The 5,072-nt window shown below is 44.3% G+C and overlaps 1 pseudogene; it reads left to right on the top strand.

Moving 5' to 3' along the window:
- The first annotated feature begins 4,111 nt into the window (after positions 1-4,111).
- On the top strand, positions 4,112-4,229 carry LOC126428652 (5S ribosomal RNA; annotated as a pseudogene).
- The last annotated feature ends 843 nt before the right edge of the window (positions 4,230-5,072 follow it).

The following is a 5,072-nucleotide window of genomic DNA, read 5'->3' on the forward strand; positions in this document are numbered from 1 at the left end:
CTTCAGTCCTGAGACTGGTTTAATGCAGCTCTCCATGCTACTCTATCCCGTGCAAGCTTCTTCATCTCCCAGTACGTACTGCACCCTACATCCTTCTGAATCTGCTTAGTGTATTCATCTCTTGGTCACCCTCTACGATTTTTACCCTCCACGCTGCCCTCCAGTACTAAATTGGTGATCCCTTGATGCCTCAGAACATGTCCTACCAACCGATCCCTTCTTCTAATCAAGTTGTACCACAAATTTCTCTTCTCCCCAGTTCTAATCAGTACCTCCTCATTAGTTATGTGATCTATCGATCTAATCTTCAGCATTCTTCTGTAGCACCACATTTCGAAAGCTTCTATTCTCTTCTTGTCCAAACTATTTATCGTCCATGTTTCACTTCCATACATGGCTAAACTCCATACAAATACTTTCAGAAACGACTTCCTGACAAATCTATATTCGATGTTATCAAATTTTTCTTTTTCAGAAACGCTTTCCTTGCATTGCCAGTCTACATTTTATATCCTCCCTACTTCGACCTTCATCAGTTATTTTGCTCCCCAAATAGCAAAACTCCTTTACTACTTTAAGTGTCTCATTTCCTAATCTAATTTCCTCAGCATCATCCGAGTTAACTCGACTACATTCCATTATCCTCGTTTTGCTTTTGTTGATCATCTTATATCCTCCTTTCAAGACACTGTCCGTCCCGTTCAACTGCTCTTCCAAGTCCTTTGCTGTCTCTTACAGAATTACAATGTCATCGGCGAACCTCAAAGCCTTTATTTCTTCTCCATGGATTTTAATACCTATTCCGGATTTTACTTTTGTTTCCTTCACTGCTTGCTCAATATACAGGTCGAATGACATCGGGGAGAGGCTACAACCCTGTCTCACTCTCTTCCCAACCACTGCTTCCCTTTCATGCCCCTCGACTCTTATAACTGCCATCTCATTTCTGTACAAATGTAAACAGCCTTTCGCTCTCTGTATTTTACCCCTGCCACCTTCAGAATTTGAAAGAGAGTATTGCAGGCAAAAATTGTGTCATACTGACACGAAATTTCACCACAATTCTGGTTCAAATGGTTCAAATGGCTCTGAGCACTATGGGACTCAACTCCTGAGGTCATTAGTCCCCTAGAACTTAGAACTAGTTAAACCTAACTAACCTAAGGACATCACAAACATCCATGCCCGAGGCAGGATTCGAACCTGCGACCGTAGCGGTCTTGCGGTTCCAGACTGCAGCGCCTTTAACCGCACGGCCACTTCGGCCGGCACACGATTCTGGAAAATGCCATCGTGGGCTTGAGTTAATTTCCACCCTTCTTTTGACGACTCTATGATGGAGGTTACAAACACGATCCACTGCTTTGAAATCGAGCAGTTCTTGTATCGGCGGACGAAGAAAACATTTCAGACACACCGCTGCTGACAATCGACGCGAAAACGTCTCAGGCGTAAAGTATTTCAACGAAACCGCCGCTTACCTTTGGACGTTGACACCGACACATTTCGCGCTGCAAGTTTCTTGACCTTCCGACGCAACTTAGTGACACCACTGGTGACTTTAAGATCGGTTGTGGTGTCGGCTGTTCCTCCGTCACTGGCGCCGACCATTTTCGGTGTCGGCTTCCAGAACACTGCTGAATATGCACAGCACAGCTCTTCGCCCTGTATCAGGCCACGCACTACATCCGCCGACACAGGCTTTTCAACCGACTCTCTCAGTGCACTTCAGAAGCTCTGTGTACTGTACACAGTCCATTCCCTAGTGCAACGGGCTCAAGAAATATTCCATTTGCTTGCTGTTGATGGAGCCACTGTCACGTTTATGTGGTTTCCTGGTCACGTCGGTCTGACGGGAAACGAGGCCGCTGACTCTGCTGGCAAGGCTGCAGTCCCCGTACCTCAGCCAGCTAGGCCTTCCGTCCCCTCCCATGATCTCTGTGTTCCCGTTGTAAGTAGCCTGTGCAATAATAATACGTTGTTTACCTTGTACAGGTGTTTACACATTATTTATTCTGTTCTGTTTTAATGCTTAAGCGTGAAGTTAACGTTTCGAAAGCCCTTCTCATCTTTTACGTATTTACTTATGTCATAATTCCTGTAACACCGACGTACATATTTATTTCTATTCTTTTGTAAAGCCTGTATCACTACATATGTTATCTGTATTATTATGTTCTTTAATGATGTTTTCTCTACCTTCTTAATTGTATTCTCGTGTTGTAAATTTGTAATTGTATACACACCAGTTCTTCACATTAAGTTGCATTTCACTGCACACGTTTCTGTTGGTCGTAGTGTATGCATAATATGTGTAAGTTTAAAAAAAAGGAGACTGTTAGCGTTTGCACGCGTGTTGATAATTCAGCAAGGGAGTGGTTAACAGCACTGCTGGTTCTTAGGACATTACAGAAAGTTTGTGAGTGCACAAGTGGTGGTTTATGGACTTGCTACATTATCCGCAAGACTCTTCCATGGTTATTGTGCACCCGCACCGTCACAACAAATGGCTGCTGGCAATCTGTACAAGGACTACAGTGGGTTTGCTCCTTTGATGGCCCACTAATATCATTGTCTCTACAACGACTACTGTGGGTCTGCATCTTTGATGGCCCACCAATACCATTATCTCTACAGGGACTACAGTGGGTCTGCACCTTTGATGGCCCACCAATACCATTATCTCGACAGGGACTACAGTGGGTCTGCACCATTGATGGCCCACCAATACCATTATCTCTACAGGGACTACAGTGGGTCTGCACTTTTGATGGTCCACCATTACCATAATCTACCAGGACTACAGTGGGTCTGCTCTGTGATGACCTACCTACCAATATACATCAAAACTCCGACTGACTCTGCTGTGGGTTTGCTCTGTTGTGGCCCATTACCTGTCTGCATGTCAGGAGTCAGCACTCTCTTTCCGTTCGAAGGACAACACTACTTCTTCAAGACTGCATGAAAATCCACTACTTCCGTGTGCATTTTCTGTTACTGCTCAAACTTTGTGAAAAAAACTGCAATTACTACTGTCATGAATGATCAGGACAGTCTTCATGGACAGAGGGCAATTGTTGCTTTTGACCAACAGTATATAAATAATTGTGTGCATTTGATATCTGTTATCGTTAATATAAATTTTTTTAACAAATATCTATTGCGCACTGCCCAAAACAATTTGTAAGATTTTTGTGGGGAGCATAAGGGCTATGTACGTAGGCTGTTTAGGTTTCTATATTGGTAACGCCACGTAGCGCTCTATACTGACTGTGCTGTGTGCAGTCTGTGGCTGGTTGGCATTGTTGGAATATTCACTATTGTAAGTGTTGGGCAGTTGGATGTGAACAGCGCGTAGCATTGCACAGTTGGAGGTGAGCCGCGAGCAGTGGTGGATGTGGGGAGAGAGACGCCAGAGTTTTGAGAACTGACGATCTGGACGTATGTCCGTCAGAAAAAGGAAATTTGTAAATATGGATGTCATGAATTCATAGATACATATATGATGACTTTTGAACATTATTAAGGTAAATACATTGTGTTGTGTACATAGTTCTGCGCAGTCAGCGCGTACACAACTTTCCCACTAGAGCGCGCCCCGCTAAGCACAACATCGCAGGCGCAGCGCTCGTCCGTCTCCGCACTACGAGATGGCGCTGTCTTAGAGACGGACCAAATTCTGCTTCCGCCGATCCGCGTATTAATATGTAACGCAGCCAATGAGACTGCTGCTAACGTAGAACCTTTTCTCCTCGCGGATCACACTCGCGCAGTGATACCTGAAGGCGTGAGGTATTATAACGAGTGTACAGACCTCCGATTAGTCAGTCTGCATTTGTCTGCACCAGTCTGTACCAGTCTGCATTAGTCTATACCAGTCTGTACGAGCTCTACATTTGTCTGTACCAGTCTATAGTCAAGTTTCAGTCTGCGCCTAATAACATTACCATATTCCTGTACATAGCCATGAAGATAAATGTATAGACACTTCTGTCAAGTATCAGAGATATATGTGAGAATAATACTAACGTACCAGTACCAAAGGAACTTCAGATTGTAAATAGCATCCAGAAACAAGTTAAGTAATTTTTATGCTTGTTATTATTTTAATGGCAACGGCCTTGCCGCAGTGTATACACCGGTTCCCGTGAGATCACCGAAGTTAAGCGCTGTCGGGCGTGGCCGGCACTTGGATAGCTGACCATCTAGGCTGCCATGCGCTGTTGCCATTTTTCGGGGTGCACTCAGCCTCGTGATGCCAGTTGAGGAGCTACTCGACCGAATAGTAGTGGCTTCGGTCAAGTATACCATCATACCGACCGGGAGAGCGGTGTGCTGACCCCACGCCCCCCCTATCCGCATCCTCCACAGAGGATGACACGGCGGTCGGATGGTCCCGGTAGGCCACTCGTGGCCTGCAGACGGAGTGCTTTTTTATTATTTTAATAAATGTGTGTGAAAATTAATCAAGTTCTGTTTAAAGTTGCTTACCGTCAATCTGCTACTCTTAGCGTGCAAGTGGCATTTCTATTGTCTGACCTAACGGCAGAAGATAAACACGCCACGATAAGACCACGAGACATATTGCTGACACTCGCCTACTTCGTTAGTGTGACAAGTCAAATAATCTGATGGTGTGTCTACTGAAGGTCTTACAGTACGCTCACCACACATTGTTTGTTCTCTATCAAATTCTTTCATTTGTTATGCCTGTCAGTAGTTAGTGCCTTCAGTAGTTAGAATCTTTTATTTAGCTGGCAGTAATGGCGCTCGCTGAATTGCAGTAGTTCGTGCAACGAAGAGTTTTGCGAGGTAAGTGATTCATGAAAAGTATAGGTTATTGTTAGTCAGGGCCATTCTTTTGTAGGGATTATTGAAAGTCAGACTGCGTTGCGCGAAAAATATTGTATGTCAGTTTATTGATGATCAGAATAAGTAAAGAGAGAATTGTCCGAGTACGTTCACTTTTACTCAGCTGACTCTGTACCAAATAACGTAAGAGGTTTATCAGCACAGTTATTGATAATTTTTCTAAGGGGAAGTTTCACCGTGTGTCAGCAGGTGCTGTCGCC

Source organism: Schistocerca serialis, chromosome 12, assembly GCF_023864345.2.
Source record: "Schistocerca serialis cubense isolate TAMUIC-IGC-003099 chromosome 12, iqSchSeri2.2, whole genome shotgun sequence".
Classification (NCBI taxonomy): Eukaryota; Metazoa; Arthropoda; class Insecta; order Orthoptera; family Acrididae; genus Schistocerca; species Schistocerca serialis.